Source organism: Sapajus apella, unplaced genomic scaffold (genome assembly GCF_009761245.1).
Source record: "Sapajus apella isolate SASKATOON/1434 unplaced genomic scaffold, GSC_monkey_1.0 scaffold4, whole genome shotgun sequence".
NCBI lineage: Eukaryota > Metazoa > Chordata > Mammalia > Primates > Cebidae > Sapajus > Sapajus apella.
Window position 1 is genome coordinate 50,912,098 of NW_022436944.1, and position 16,654 is coordinate 50,928,751.

Sequence of the window (16,654 nt, forward strand, 5' to 3'; positions counted from 1 at the left end):
TGAGCCAAGATCGCGCCACTGCACTCCAGCCTGGGCAACAGAACCAGACTCTGCTCCCTCTCCACCCAAAAAAAAAGAAAAAGAAAAACAAACCCAGTCTCTTCTAAATATACAAAAATTATCCACGCATGGTGGAGCAGCTATAGTCCCAGCTACTTGAGAGGCTGAGGCAGGAGAATCCGTTGAGCCCTGGAGGTGGAGGTACAGTGAGCCAAGATCACACCACTGCATTCCAGCCTGGGCAAAAGAACAACAACAAAAATCCTACTGCGGCAGTGGCAGGTGGGGGGGCAGTGCTAACACGAAGAGGAGGTCAGGCTTAGCCCCTGCAACTCAGAATTCCACTTCCTTGTAAGGGCCTCACTTTCCCCACCAGGCCTCAGGGCACATCTGAGGGTCTGAGGTCTGTTGGTCTGAGGGTACAAGGGAAATCCAGCCACTTGGGACCCTGAGCTATTTAGCATCCTGGCCAGGCCCCCTTTCCCGGGGGACGAATTTCCCAGCACTGTCCCCACTGTCCCCGCCCCATTCCTTGGGGAAAAAAAAAAATGTATTTTTCTTTTGTTAATACATCCTGAAACGTTGTGGGTACAGAAACCACAAACTGATTGGCTGACAAAAGAGAGAAGAGGTGAGGCAATCGGGAACCTTCGGAGACCAGTTCCCTCCAAGCCCAGGTCTCTTCTCCCCAGCACAGCTCGGCCCACAGCCTGGACATGCCAGCAGGGACCCTCACCCTACACGTATAGGGATATGGCCTTGACCCCTCCCCCCACAACTCGGTGGCTCAGTCCTGCGATGGACCAAGGCAAGGGGGAAAAACACCCTGCTACCTGATCCCACGCCGCCACTCACACACCCTCAGTTATTGGCAGCACTGAACAAATTAAGAGAAAAAAAAGATGAAAACACAGAAAAAAACAAAAAAACCCAAACAGGGAGATGATGTGGGGAGAAAGCATGCTGGGAGCCTCAGTGGCCGGCCTCCTCCTGGTAGTAAGGGGATATTCAGGGGCCTCCCCTGGGCCAGAGAAGTTTCCAGCACCCAAGGGGGCCCCATTGGCCACTGCACCTTGCAGGCAGTACTTTGGGTCACAAGACCTGGCTGCTCTGGCGGGCACCCTGCGTGTAGCTCATCTGCAGGGACATGGAGGAGTTGTCACTCTTGTCAGTTCCCAGCTTGTTGTCATAGATGCACTGCAGGGTCCCGGGAGCTATCACGCCCAACTGGCTGGCACACTTGTTTGTACCCATCCGGATTCTGATGGCTGAGTGGTCCATGGGGGGCAGGATGTGGTTCTCGGGGTCATAGAGATGCCTCCTCGTGCAGTATGAGGTCATGCCCGACGGGCTGGCATGTTTGCTGGTGTCCATCTTCAACCTGATGACTCACTGGCCAGCCTTCACGGTGGCATCCTCCAAGTTCTGCTCCTGCTTCTCCAAGTACTTGACACTGATGTCCACCTGCTCTACAGCCCCTTAGTCTTGGCCTTCCCCGCCAGGGCAAGAAGAGACACCTGTACCTGCCTCATGTTCCCACTCTCAAACAGGCTGTTAGCCTCGAACAGGCCCATGGGTTCCTGATGTAGCTGACCATGGCCTTGATGAAGTTGGAGAGGTTTTCTAGCTGGTGCCAGTTCTGCATGGAGCGGTTGATCTTGGGGACTGAGCCCAGCTGTAGCTTATTCGTGAGTGTGCATAACATGATCCCCTCCATCTGGCCCTTCTGGATGTCGGGTTCGAAGGAGAGGCCGATGAGTCCCTCAATCCAGCTGTGGATCTCTGCCTCCTTCTGCAGGTCACATTTGGACAGGAGACAGTTCTTGACCTCGCCCAACAGCCAGTACAAGGGGCCCTTAATGAACTGCTTGGAGCTCATGGCTGGCAGGCGCAGCTGCAGGACGGGATGGACGAGACTGGATGGGACCACCACGGTTATTTTAACAATATTGATTCGTCCTTTTTTAAGGCTGAACGATATTCCATTGCATGTATATGTTACATTTGGTTTAACTGTTCATTCATTGATAGACACTTGGGTTGCTTGTACATTTTAGCTGCTGTGAATAATGCTGCTATGAACATGGGTGTATAAGTAGCTCAAGACTCTGCTTTCAACTCTTTGGAGTATACACCCAGAAGTAGATTTGCTGGATTATATAGTCTCCTATTCTTCATTTTGTGAGGAACTGCCATAGTGTCTTCCATAGTGGCTGCACGATTTTATTTTCTGACTAACAATGCACATGCACTCCAATTCCTCAACATCTTTGCCTAGGCCTATAATTTTCTAGATTTCTTGGTGATAGTAGTCATCCTAATGGGTGTGACGTGCTTACCTGTTCCCTTTTATCACCTTTCCCTTGCTCTCTCCTGTTCCCCACTCCCATAAGCAATCATTTTAGTGTTTGTTAAGGTTCACGTGTAAATATATCTTGCTGCTTGCTCTGCAAGCCTTTTTATTATATATAGATGGATTGTTACGTATCTCGTTCCGTTTCTCCCAATTTCTTCTGAGAACTAGCTTTTTAATGTCCATTCGCATTGCCATGTGTACTTTGAGTCCATTCCTTCTCATTGTTGCCTGGTATTTGTGTGTGTCAACTACATTTCAACAACGCCTTCCCCGGGGGTGAAATTGCTTCCAACTCCCCACCATTGCAAACACGGCTGAAGTGACCACACACCCCTATGCATCACCCTGTAGACCCATGTGAGCATTCTTTGGGTTGTATACCCAGAAGCCAGACTGCTGGGGCAGAGAGGACACATATAAGTCACGTGACGAAGAAGGGCAGATTACTTTCCAAAATGGCTGCACACGTCTATGTGCCCAGCCACAGTTTTGCTGGTCATTATGTCTCCCCATTCAAATTTTATATATTTTGCCACTCTCATAGGTGTCAAGTGATAACTCTTTACTTTTACTTTATGAATAATGAGTTTGAGTATTCTTCATGTGCTTCTTAGGCTTTTAGGCTTTCCTGTTCTATAAATTGCCAGCTCAAACGTTTCGCCTATTTTTTTGTACTAGGATGTGGAGTTTTCTTGTTGATTTACAAAAGTTGCTCACAGATTCTAGAAATTAGTCCCTTGTCAGTTTAGACGTGGCAAATATTTTTTTAATATCATAGCTGTCTTTTAACTTTGTGCGCGATATCCTTAATTGAACAGAAATATTTCAATTCATAAATTAAAATGTCAAAATAGGGACTAAAAGGAGATATCGGAAAGTTAGGTGTTACCTATTTAGATGCTTTTATTAATAAATAACGGGACATATGTCAAACTAGCATTAGCAAAAAAACATAATGGCATTCATTATGACTCTCTATGACTCTTTCTCTCTTGCTCTCATTTTCTTTCATTTCTATTTCTCTTCGTATCTGTCTCAGCCATCTCTCCAGACCTGCTCTTTTCACTTTCCCACACATATCACTACAGAGCTGTCCCATATCTCCCGAGTTTCCAACTCCTCAGTCCAGAAGAGTCCCTAGTAACCATGCATCCTGATTCCAAGATCCCGAGATAGGGATTGACAGGTCCAAAACGTTCAATTAATAATGGCTGGAAGGTGGGGTCAGGTCAGTAGAGGCAGGGCTTCAAAACACACTGATTTCCTGGCAGCTCTCGGAGAAAGAGAATCAGAGTGTGTCGATATCATATAAAGATTTCAGAGAGCCATAAAAGTTGGCAAATGAATGGATATGAGATTGGTGTGAAATTTGTCAAAACACTTGACAGCATTTTTTTGCCTTATTCTCTCTCCTGAAACCAGGGGCACCTGGACTTCAGCTCTGATTCCTGTACCAGCTGTGAGTCTCACTCTTCCAAGAATGGCCTGAATATCCTGTTGATGCCCCTGAGAGTTGGAGAATATGTCCCATTCAGACCAGCAGCTCATTTTTGCATCATGATTCCAAAGACCATGTCTCAAAATCTGGGCTCCTGGTCCCGGGCAAAGGTCTGAATGAAGAATAAATTAAGTCTTTCCCATGAAAAGCATTCCCTCTAGGGAATTGTCTGGTCTCTAAAGTCAAACTTTGATTATAATAACAAAATATATATATTCAGTCTCCATTATCCTTTTGCAAATCTGATTCTGTACCTTCTGTATATTAGATGGCTTAAATACATTAGAAATATTTTGCTTTTTTCATATACACATGCAATTAAAAAATTGGTAATATTGTTGAGTTATTGTGAGCCAGGCACTGGGCTAAATGATTAACATTTATAATTGCCATTCAGCTCTTATAATCTTCCCACATAATAGCTGCAATCCTCACAGCGACCCTAGGAGGAATTTTTATCGTCCCAATTTTTAGTTGAGGAGCCTGAGAGGTAAATGATGCAGTAATTTGCCCAGAGTTTGAAAGTAGGGGATGTCAAGCTCAGATCCAAATACATCTCATGTCCAACCTTTGTTTGTCGTCACAAGACAATATTTTATCCTTACGTGTGTGTGTGTGTGTGTGTGTGTGTGTGTGTGTGCTTGTTTCACTGGTCCACTGCTGTTATTATCTGTTTTGGAATATGACAGCTCAAAAGGTTGTAACTAGTTTCTATTTGCTTTATGTTGTTCCTCACATCTCAATTTAGATGTATTCCTATAAAAGGAATGGTGAATCTAGTGGGTAAATAATTCCCAAGAGCATATAATGCCTAGTTTGAACACTCAAGAAAATCTTCTAGACACAAATCCAACACATGAGGAGGTTTACATAAAACACAGGAAAATGTGGAAGGAGAGAATGCTCGATGAACCCAGTCAGATAGAGGAGGCTTTTAGAGTTGATGTGTCGATAGCTGCTTCTGAGAAACAAAGTACAGAACAAGAGGAGAACTCCACCCTCCAAGAAGAAAGGCCCAGTGGCTGTGGCTACTGCAAACAGAATCACTTGATTCCTGATTGTAGGGACTTTTCAGGTTGCCTTTGGGAGTTATTGCAGCAGCGTAGGAAAGGAAAAGGCTCTGAATCCAGAAAGCTCCATGACTGACCGCTGCTTTTGTTCAGCATTAGCTATTTGGCCTTGGAAAATTTACTCTACCTCCCAGTGCTTCCATTTCCCATCTTCAAAGTAATCTTTCCCTTGCAGTGCTGTTGCAAGTACTAGAAAGGATGAAAAATCCTTATGGATGGCACATGGGAGGCACCCGATAGATTACCATCTACATTGTCATCACCATTATTGTGCAATGGGGACAGAGAACATCAGGGACATTGGTGTACCCAGGTAATAATTTTCTGGGGCTATGCACACATGGCTGGGGCTCCTGGGTTCTTAAAAGTTGGCTGAGGCCTAGAAATGACCAATACATCTCTGTCTCCACTCAAAGAGAAAGAAAGGCTCTCCCACTCCCATGACTCTGGAAATCCTTCAGATAAAAGTTCCCTTCTCACTGAAGAAGGAAAATCTGTTGGCTCACGTAACTAGACAGACCACAATAGTGCTGATTTCAGGGCCAGCTGTATTTGAAGCTTAACCTCGAACTTCAGGGATCTCTCTCCTTCCCTTAATTCTGCTTCCCACCTTCCAGGTTGGTTCTACAGTGTGGCAAAACTTTCATGATAAGAAAGGTAGCTACAGCTTCGCACACTCTGCCCTCAGCAAGTATTCCTTTTCCAGTTGCTCCTGGAAAAACCAGAGAGTCACACTGCTTCGACCAGCTTAACTCACATGTGCATCATTGAACAAATTCCTGGGACCAAGGCAAGGAAATTATATTGGTGCGTTTGGACCTGCTTCCCACACACAGTCCTGGGACTACTACTGAATTCAGCCCCACCTAAACCATATGAACTGGGAGTCAGCAAAAGGAAGTTCTCCAAGAAAAACAGGTGCTATTAGCAGCAGAAGACAAAAGTGGATGTCGGCAGGCTAAAACAGCAAATACACAGCATAGGTTTTAAATAACATAAATGGAAACTATAATCACCAATATTTACTAAATGTTCGTTGTGCTCTGGGATGAGCGCTTTTCGTTAATTTCCTCATTTAATCCTTACAAAAGTGACCAATGCATATATTATTACCATTATCCCCACTTAAGGGATAATGAAACTGAAACACAGAAAGGCTAAGTATTAATCACTTGTCTGAGGTCATGTTGCTAGGCAATAGCAGGGTTGAGATTTGAACTTGAGCCATAGGACTTAAGAGTCCACACGTATTCTTGTGAGCTGAATAATTCCCCCACCTCCACACCCCACCCCATCCCTGCTAAGATATCCAGTTCCAATCCCTAGAACCTGTAAATGTTAACTTGCAGGGCTTTGCAGGTGTGATTAAGTTAAGGGTTTTGAGATGAGGGTGTGAGCCTGAATTGTCCCAGTGGGTCCCAAATGTAATCACAAGTACATTTGTAAGAGGGAGCCAGAGGGACATTTGTCAACATAGGAGAAAAGGCAATGTGACGACGGAAGCAAAGACTGGGGTGACGCACTTTGCAGATGAAGGAAAAGGCCAAGAGTGGAGGAATTTAGATGGCTTCTAAAAGCTGAAAAAGGCAAGGAAGGAAACATTCTCATCTGGAGCGTCCATAAGGAAGCTTCTCTGGTGTCTCTTCCTCTACCCTCCCCTCTCCTTTCCCTCTACTTCTCTCCTCCTTTCTTCCTCTTTTCTCCCCTCCAGATCTCCTGACACTGCTTGCATCTGGCTCCCCAAATGGCAACCCCATCTGTGTTAGGCAGAATTCTAAACTGACACCCAAAACTCCCAGCCCCTGGTGCATGGGCCTTGCATAACCCCCAGGACTATGAATACCATGGATTTCCCTGCCATGATTCAGTTATACTGTATGGTGCTTTCACCTTAAGAAAAGGGGTTTAGGCAGATGGCCCTGACCTAATCTGGTGAACCTTAAAAGAGTCTGGGCTCTCCCTGGGAAAAAGATGAAAGGCATGAGAGGAAATCAACGGAGGAAGATTCTCCATTGCTGGCTTCAGAAAGGAAGGACAAGGATTGCAAGTGGCCTCTAGGAACCAAGAACAGCACCAGTCAACAACCAGCAAGGAAATGAGAATGTCAGCCCTACAACAACTACAACCACAAGGTGAAATGATTTACCCAGGCTAGGAAAAGGCAGCGTCAAAATTCACCCTGAGTCTATATGACTCCAAAGTCCAAACTGAATTCAGTTAACAACCTGAGAGAGCTTGGAAAAGGATTCTTCCCGAGAGCACTGGTAAAGGAACACAGCTCAGCCAATGCCTTGATTTCAGCTTTCTGAGACCCTGGGCAAAGAACCCAGCCACACGTAGCCAGGCGTTAGCTGATATATGGGTACTCTTTTAATCTGCCAAATTTGTGATAATTTGTTACAAAATTAAAGAAGACTAGTATATTATTCCTGGGTCTATGCAATCTCTCAATTCAAACACTAAGTACAGTCTTTATGTCCTTGAAGAACAGAGAAAGCTGGTGTGGTGGGGCATGTCTGTAGCTTCAGCTACTTATGAGTCTGAGATGGATCACTTGAGCCCAGGAGTTCAAGTCCAGCCTGGGCGACAGCGAGACTCTGTCTCAAAACAATAAAAATAAATAATAAATAATTTTAAAAATCGTAAACAGAATAAAGAGAATCATCCTGTCCCTGGTTGGGTCAAGTGTCCACCACCAATCTAGACAGCACTGGCTGTTAGGCACAGCTGTTTTTCCACCACCTACATAGCAGTGGTTGTGGATATACAACCTCAGGGATGGGGAACAGACAAGGCAGGCGAGCTGGCTGGTGTGTTCTGCTAGTGCCCTTCCCACTTGAATGTGACCGCTTTCTATTAGTCTAGCTTCTGCCTCTCATGATGTGCATTTTCTCTCACCTAACTAGCTCGTGAGTTCGACAAAGGAAAAAGGTGGTATGGTGCAGTAAGACAAACATCATCTTAGGGGACACAAAGCACTGGGTGCAAATCAACCTGCTTGCCGTGTGAGCTGAGACAAGTCACTTAACATCTCGAGATTGCTTTCTCCATTTGTGAAACAAGAGTCATATACCTACCTTGCAGGACTGTTGCGATAATTAAATGAGATGAAATAGGTAGTGTCCTTTGTGAGTCTTTAAGAAACATCAATTTCCTTCTACCATCTTAATCCATTTTCTATGTCCACCATAGCAGCTGGCACAACAGTATAAGCTTATTCCTGCATCAAATAAAAACAATCCACACACTGATGGAGCAGGGCAACCGATGGCATGGAAGTAGCCTAATTATTAGATGAGCGAGGTGTCAGCAGAGGACAGGGCTGGTAAGGAGTCCCCTAGATTTGAGTTGGCCAAGAAAGTAACAATGAATAACAACATGACAGCATCAGGCCTTAACTGGAAGCATTCTGTACTGTGTGCCGGGCACTGTGCTGAGGGCTCCCTGGGTGTAGCTCATTTAATGCCTATCAAGGGCCGGTCATCAATGTTATCATTACTCCACTTTACACATGAGGGATAGAGATCCAGAGAGGTGAAATGATTTACCCGGGCTAGGAAAAGGCAGGGTCAAAATTCACCCTGAGTCTATATGACTCCAAAGTCCAAAGCTTTTAACTACTCTCCTTTAAAATGCTATGAACATGACGTTCCTTTTTTGGAAATAGATTTCAAGTTGGTGCAAACACCTGTACCCATGGAGACTCCAACTGAATGATAAGATATGGTTTCTTTCATTGACTTCTAAGCTCTCTTCAAACATTTAAATTTCCAGGAATTTTTTTTTAATCACAGGGAGAGAAAAATATCCAAGAAAAGGATAATGGGCTTATGTGTGCCTATTCAAAAACTCCAGAGCAGCTCCATTTCCTTGCCTAGAGGAACACTTCATTGGGGAAGTCTTCCAAACAATTTCTGCTCGATATTTAGTTGTTTAGAACATTAAGACAAAATGAGAAGACTATTTCCTGTCTGCAGAAGCCAACAGTCTCTGATTTTTTTTTTTTTAATCAGTACTGAAACCTCTCCAGTGGCTAAAAATTCTGTGCACTGCTTAAGGTATCAGAGAAAGTCTGTGTCACCCTTGAATATCGGCGTTTCCCCAAGGAACCTGGCACCCTTGTCTTTATTCCTCACCCAGGCCTGGCAGGGGGTCCTCACCTCTCCACCACATGGCTTCTCAGCTCGCCCTGGCTGCTACAAGTGCCCCAAGGCATACTCTGATAGTTTTAATAACCTTGTCCATTCCCCATTTAAGAGTCAGCCATTATTGCTCAAGCCTTTTCAAGCCAGCTGGAAATTCAACTTGGCAAGAATTCTATCCTTGTTGGACACTTCCTCCTGGTTTTTCGAACTTAGTAAAAGGAATTGAGACCTAGCGGGAAAAGCTTGCCTGTAGCTGCTTTCCTTCTAGATTGTGTATGAAATCTCACACAGGGCTGCCCTGACTCTAGGCTAATTAGGCTGTTTTATTATACAACAGAATTAGAAAAAACTAATGGCAATTTTGTTTTGAGACAGAGTCTTGCTCTGTCACCCAGGCTGGAGTGCAGTGGTGTGATCTTAGCTCACTGCAACCTCTGCCTCCCAGGCTCAAGCGATTCTCCTGCCTCAGCCTCCTGAGTAGCTGGGACTACAGGCACACGCCACCACGCCCGGCTAATTTTTGTATTTTTAGTAGAGACAGGGTTTCACCATGTTGGCCAGGATGGTCTCCATCTCCTGACCTTCTGATCCGCCCACCTTGGCCTCCCAAAGTGCTGGGATTACAGGCGTGAGCCACTGCGCCTGGCCTAGGGCACTTCTTTACACCAGCCTCCAGGCCCTTGTCTCTGAGAGTCTGGAGGATCTGCAGAAATCAGAGAGCAACACACAGAGGACTGTGATATGATTTGCTTACATGGATGTCTGGGGTGTGCTTCTGAAGTCTAGGCCCCGTTTAAATAAAGTGTTAAATAAAATCAAAACATTGGCTTATTAGAGTTTGTTAAGTGGTCAGCGAACTCCAATAACTATGTCTATGAGTGCAGGGTTGGGGCAGAAGAGCCCCGTTATCTGGGAAAGTGCCAGTCAAGGTGTGGTCCACCAATTATTGGAGATCAGCCTACCAGGAGGGAGGTACAGACATGAAAATCAGCATTTAGAAATCTCTGTAGTTATTTGACAGTACTCAGACATGTTACAAAAGTACCAGCCCACAACAGATTAGAACTACAAACATTAAAAATGAGGCTTTTATTGGTTTAATGCTTGTTTTCAATTAGTGTTTGAGAAGCGCTGGTACAGGAGACCAGCTGAAAAGAGGAAAGGAAGAGGGGAAGGAGGAAAGGAGGGAGAGAAGAAAGGCAACAGAGGTAAGGGGAGGAAAACTAATAATCTTGGAATTATATAATGATTTATAACATGCGAAGTATTTTTGCACATATTCTATCACTGGGTCTGTCATCCAAGATCTTCCTTCTGTTTTTCAAATACTCCAAGCACCTGTCCGTCTTTTTCCTTTGTTCTCTTCTTTCCCTGGTGTGTGTTCCCCTCCACTGGCTGCTTCTGTGATTATGATACCAGTTCACATGTCACCCCTCAGGGAGCCTTTTCTAGCCACCCAACCTAGGGTATTCTCCCTCATCCATGCCACCCATCGCCCTCACAGGGCCATGTTTATTTTTATCTTCTATGAAATGTAAAATGATCCCAAACTATCACGTTCATGTATTGCCATATTGACTCCAATCCATCTCCCCACTAGCACATGAGTTTCTTCAAAACAGGCATGCTATCTGTGTTGTTCACACCATACTTTTCATGGCTACATAGTGTCTGGCATAGGAACAAGTACATGAATGAATGAATGAATGAATGAATGAATGAATTGAATAATTGAATGAAAGAGGAATGGCTGAATACCACAGGTATCATTGTTTCCATTTAAAATGCAAAGAAAGTAAGAGTTTTAAGATTTTGCCCAAAAGAGTCTTTCCCAAGGATGCACAGCTCCTCAGCAGAACCAGGGCTCCAAGTGAGCCTCCTGACTCCAAAAGTAGTGCTACTTCTACCTTACAACATTGCCAGAGGTAGAAGTTTCTGGGGAAAAATCTATAGAGCCTTGTAATATCCAATAAGTCACATGGGTTGCCTGTAGCACAGTCAGCTTCTGCTGTTATAAATAAAGATCTCTTTGCAATTAAAGAGAAAACACCAAAAGCCCAGGAGATGGAGTAGGGGATCTGCTTCCTACTGGGTTGACATCTAACCCTCGCCTACCCTCCCCTCTGCCAGTTCCCCAAAAGTCCCTTAAGTGCTGTCTATAATTGTAGCCCTGGCAAATGCTAGAACTCTGGCACCAGGCACGCTGGAGTTCAAGTCCTGAATTCTAATCCTTACTTGGGCAACTTCCTACATGTCTCTCCTACTTCAACTTCCTACTTCACGGGGTATGTGTACAATTAAATGCGGTGACATAGGCAGGTGCCCCCAGGGGTATTCAACCAAGATCAATTCCCCTTTCTTCTTCCAGCTGACATCTCGTTAACATCAGCTAATTATACTGATGTCAAGTGGACCGGAGAGTGAGCACAAAATGGATGAGGATTTACAACGCACGCAGCTGCTTTACCTTGCGAATGTGGTCTTTACATTTACCTTCCCAACTAAAAAAATTAGCCAGTCTATAATCTCACATGCAGTCTCACTGCTAAGAAAATGACCTGCTAAGAAATTGATCCTTATTTACATAAAGGAGTAAATGACTGCTTCCAATACTAAAATACAATTATGTGAGGAAATTGCGTTCTTGAAAACTCAGTCTCCCCTTTATTTCTGCTTTTCTTCTCTAGCAGCTTAACAAGGAGAAAGATTATGAGCTTTGAAAACAGATAGACAAGGGTTCAGATCCCAGACCTGCTATTTGTCTTCCTATGTTTAAATCTGAGATTTTCTGGATCTATAAAATGGGCATAATACTTCTTACCTTGATACATTCTTGGTGGGCCTGGAAATTGTGCAGCACAGGCTATAGAAGCTGCTTAATAAACAAGCGCTTTAATTCCTCCTCCAAATATTTGGTCCCAATCACAGGAGAAAAGGTCTGACCACAGAAGCATAAAAGGGTGGGGGAGGGGGGACCATTACAACAGACCATGCCTAGAACATAGTAGTCACTCAATAAATATTTGATGAATGAATAAAGTGGAAGCGTGACTTGTTTGCAACTGTCATAGAGGAGAAAAGTTCATATCCTGAAAGCTGGGATGGTGTCCCAGAATTTCAACTGATGCCATTAGCATTTATTCACAAGAATCCACCAAGAACTAGAATAGTTTTGTCTAAAAGTCTTTCTTTCAGTCATCTTTTAGCTCCTCCCTAGCCTAGTTGAAGACCCCATGATCTAAGGTCAACTGTGAGTGATGACATGGTCTATTGAGTTGAAAGTACCAAAAGTAGTATGTCCCTGTCCACCAAAGCGACTCTGTTCTCCCTGGGGGAGGAGCAGGTCTCCATGGAAGGAAGATTCCAGGCTGCCACCCTCAAAGCCATCTGGCCTTGATTTAGAAACACAGCTCCTTCAAAGCAAGGCCCCACACTGCACCTGAATTTTCAACTGGGTTCAAGCCTTCCTGTCAAGAAAATGATGCCTGAAATGCCATCTTGAAATTTGATAAGAGAAGGAAGAGTTTCAAGCAAAAATTGAAGGTCCTACGAAGAACGCCCACGCTGGAGTTTGCAAAGCTGTGCAGGAATTCAGATCCAGCACTTAGCAGCAGAGATGTAGCTGTCTGTCAGACATCAAGCCTGGTTTGCGAAACTGTCAGTCACTGCTGTGAACTACAAAGTCACTGCGTGAACTGGCCAGGACCCAGGAGGATTTCCACAAAATGAAAATCCAGACAGAGCAATGCCAGCGAGTCCAGGGAACACTGGAATTCTTAATAATCCTGGTGTTCCAGGCCTCCAAAGCCACGTCAGGGCTCCTCTCCCCAAGTCCCATGTCCTCTTTCCCCATCCTCTGGCTTTGGCCTCCCGCCCCTCTTTTCTTTACCAGAGTTTGCATGATTCAGTAAATTCCTCCTGAGCACCTAGCACAGACTGTGCCTTTCTCTCCTCCTTTCTGCCCAAAGTTGTGGCCTTCGGCCTCCACTGGGCCTGATGCGCTACTTGGAGTCTTTCTGCATTTCTGTGGTCAGCACTCTCCTGTCCTCCATACAAGCAACTGTCAATCTGCACACTCATCAGAGCTTCCACCTGGGCACCACCCCCTCCATTTTTTTTTTTTTTTTTGAGACGGAGTCTCACTCTGTCACCAGGCTGGAGTGCAGTGGCACAATCTTGGCTCACTGCAACTTCTGTCTCTCCTGCCTCCGCCTCCCAAGTAGCTGAGACTGCAGGTGTGCACAACCATGCCCGGCTAATATTTTGTATTTTAGTAGAGATGGAGTTTCACCATGTTGGCCAGGATGGTCTTGATCTCCTGACCTCCTGACCTTGTGATCTGCCCACCTCCGCCTCCCAAAGTGCTGGGATTACAGATGTGAGCCACTGCAGCCGACCTCACCTCCTTCACAGTGAAAACAGAAGCCATGGGGCAAGACCTGCCTCACTCATCTACTGCCCAGTTCCCCAACTTGATATCCCTGCTGTTGCGATCACTATGGTGAGAATGTTCGTGGATGCTGAGGACCCCATTCCATCATGTGCTACCGCCTCAGGAAACCTACCCTGTAGAGTCAGTTTTTCCTTCTCTCTCCACATCTTCTCTGCCAGTTTTTCTCCATCAGTATTTAATATACTTCAAGTTATCCCATCTTAAAAACAAACGAGCAGACAGACAAAACCCCTCTTCTCTGTGGGCTGCCCTTCTGGTTGTCTCTTACCTTCTCTGGAGCCTCAGACCTCACTATTGAAACCAGGTGGACACTCATTGTCCTTCTCTTTTCTCTAATAAAATTAGGAATTAAGGATTAAAGCAGACGTGAGTCAGAGTTATTCTTCCCCTATCTGATTTACGTGATTCTGGGCATAGTATTTAATTTCTCTACATCTCAGTTTTCTCAAGTAAAGTGAAATAAATATAAGTTCTACTTATTGGATTGCTGTGCATATAAAATACGGCAATATTGATAAAGAGCTTAGCAGGGGGTCCGGCACATCATAAGCTATCAAAATGTAGCTATTGTTATTATTATTTGATTTTTTAAACTTTGTAATCTGGTTTCTTCCTTTGCCATCCCACCAGCATTACTCTTACCAAAAATTTCATTATCGCTAAATTCAATCAAAGATGATTTTTCAGACTGGGTGCGGTGGCTCATGCCTGTAATCCTAGCACTTTGGAAGGCCACAACGGAAGGATCACCTGAGCTCAGTAGTTCGAGACCAGCCCGGGCAGCATGGTAAAACCCCATCTCTATTAAAAACACAAAAAAAATTAGCTTGGGAAGCGGAGGCACGGGAATCACTTGAACTAGGGAGCCGGAGGTTGCAGTGAGCCCAGTTTGAGCCATTGTACTCCAGCCTGGGAGACAGAGCAAGATTGTCTAAAAAAAAAAAAAAAAAGATTTTTCAGAATTATCTCACTTTATCTTTTTGGCACAATTGGTGTCATTTTGCCCCGTAAAACAAATTCTCCATTCACTTGTTAGCCTCCTTCTAACATCCCAATACCTGCAGATGTCTCTCAGAGTTTCATCCATCACCTGCCTATGTTTGACTCTTGATATTCTCTTAGTAATCACACTTACTTCTACGGCTTCTAAAAACTGACAATGCCTAAATCTAAATCTGCGCTCCCAAACTTCTCCCAAGCTCTAGATGAAAACATCTAACTTCCTGTAGGGCATCTCTACTAAGATGGCTCTCAGGCATTTCCAACTGTCCCAAGCAGACATAATCATCTTCCCTGTGCGTTCCTGCATGGAGCATTCTCACTCAACTAGGTGACCTTCCAGAAACTTAGTGACACCCACTTCCTTCACTCCCCTTCATGTCCAATTCCATTTCTACCTCCGACATGTGGCTCCAGCCACTTGTGTGTCTCCAGCCCTACTGGGGCACTGCCTTGATTAGCACATAATTGTCCCCTGTCTAAATTACTGTCACAAATTTCCAGCTGATCTATATGTCGTATCTCTTCTAATCTGCTCTTTACTCTGAAGCCAGGAAGAGCTGTATTTGCCTCGTCCATTTGAGTCAGACTTTTGAAAATACAGAGAAGCACAAAGAATGGTAAAATGAACACTCATATTCCCACTACCCAGAATTAACAGTGATGTTTCTAAAACTAAAATCTTACCATATGGCTAGTCTGTAAAATGCTCATTGGTACCTCCTTGTCCTTAGGATCAAGTTCAAATTCAGTTGCAAAGTTGACATGACTCTCCACGATTTCCAGCCTCTTCTTACCTACACCTCCCTACTCAACAAGGTGAAATCCAGATCAAAAACAATTACTTGTGTTCCTCCCAAAATGCCAAGCTCCCTCTCCCCTCCAGGCCTTTCCACTTTTGAGGAGAAAGGCATACAAGGATGAGAAACTGCCTGAGTGAGGAGCAGTGCAGAAATAAACATAAGAATGTAGTTGGCAGTCAGCCCACAGAAGTGATGTTCAGAGCAGTACCTTAGATCATACAAGTGACAACATCACAGAATCTTAGAATTGCTCAGAAATTTATTTAAATCCAGCTCTCCTGCATCCACCCCTGAACTTACCCACCATGCCTTCAAAGAACCTATATTTGAAAAGTAGTGAAGAACATGCACTATATGTTTTCCATGTTATGGCTTTTTAATGTACTCAAAGGAGAGTATATTATACATGGAGACAGATGATTATAATTCTCTAAGGCTCCTGGAAGGCAGAAATCTTTCCCCTGACATCTCTCCCAGCGGGTAGAGGTGATCTTTGAATGGTAAAGGAAAGAAGGTCGGTAACTTCAATTAAGTAGTCCTTTTCATGAAGACAGAGGAAGCACCCAAAGGTTTCTGGCAATTCCTTTGTTTTATGGAGATAGTTAAAAGGAAACCAAGAAGGAAGAGAAATCTTTTCACTTCTTGTGACAGGCCTTGCAAATTGTCTTATTTTAAGGAAACACTGCCTTTCTGTTTTGCTATCCAGTTTTAGTAAATAATCCCTAGAAAATAGCACAGCACTTGTAAACCAGAATTCTCTTATTTTAGTCTGTACTGAAGTCAGTCTCCAAAAATACCTACATCATTCAATGCTTGATGCCATTTGGATTAATAGAAAAATTAGGGAAATACCAGTATATTGCACAACCACACAAGCAGAAATATTTATGCAATGGATAGCCAATGTGAAAGAAAATGGATTGTACACATAAGCTGCCTAATCTACAAGGTTGTAATGGAGATTGCTTCAATTTTTGTGGATGATTTAAGATGGAAGCTTTGTTGTTTTTTTTCAGAAGTCAATAGTTGCTAAATGATCACACCTCTGCTTCTACAATGATTTTTGTAAAATATGAGAAGGAAACCAAAGGAACTTATTGCTGATTTTTCAAAGTACTAAGGACAGAGAAAGAAAAGGAAATCTGTGGGTGAGTTCTGTATACATTATACGGAGTTTTTGTTGGGTGATTGATCATCCTCATTACATATGAGAACCACCCACCCCGCCCACCATGGAAAACATTTATTCTGGAACATACCTAACTTTCCAGTAAAGTGTAATATTTTCAAAGTGTTGCCATTTCCATTATGTAAAAAGTCATTGCCTTTT

The 16,654-nt window shown here is 44.0% G+C and overlaps 1 pseudogene; it reads right to left on the reverse strand.

Annotated features, from left to right (window-relative positions):
- Positions 1–312: 312 nt before the first annotated feature.
- Positions 313–2,001, reverse strand: LOC116543090 (annotated as a pseudogene).
- Between the last annotated feature and the right edge of the window lie 14,653 nt (positions 2,002–16,654).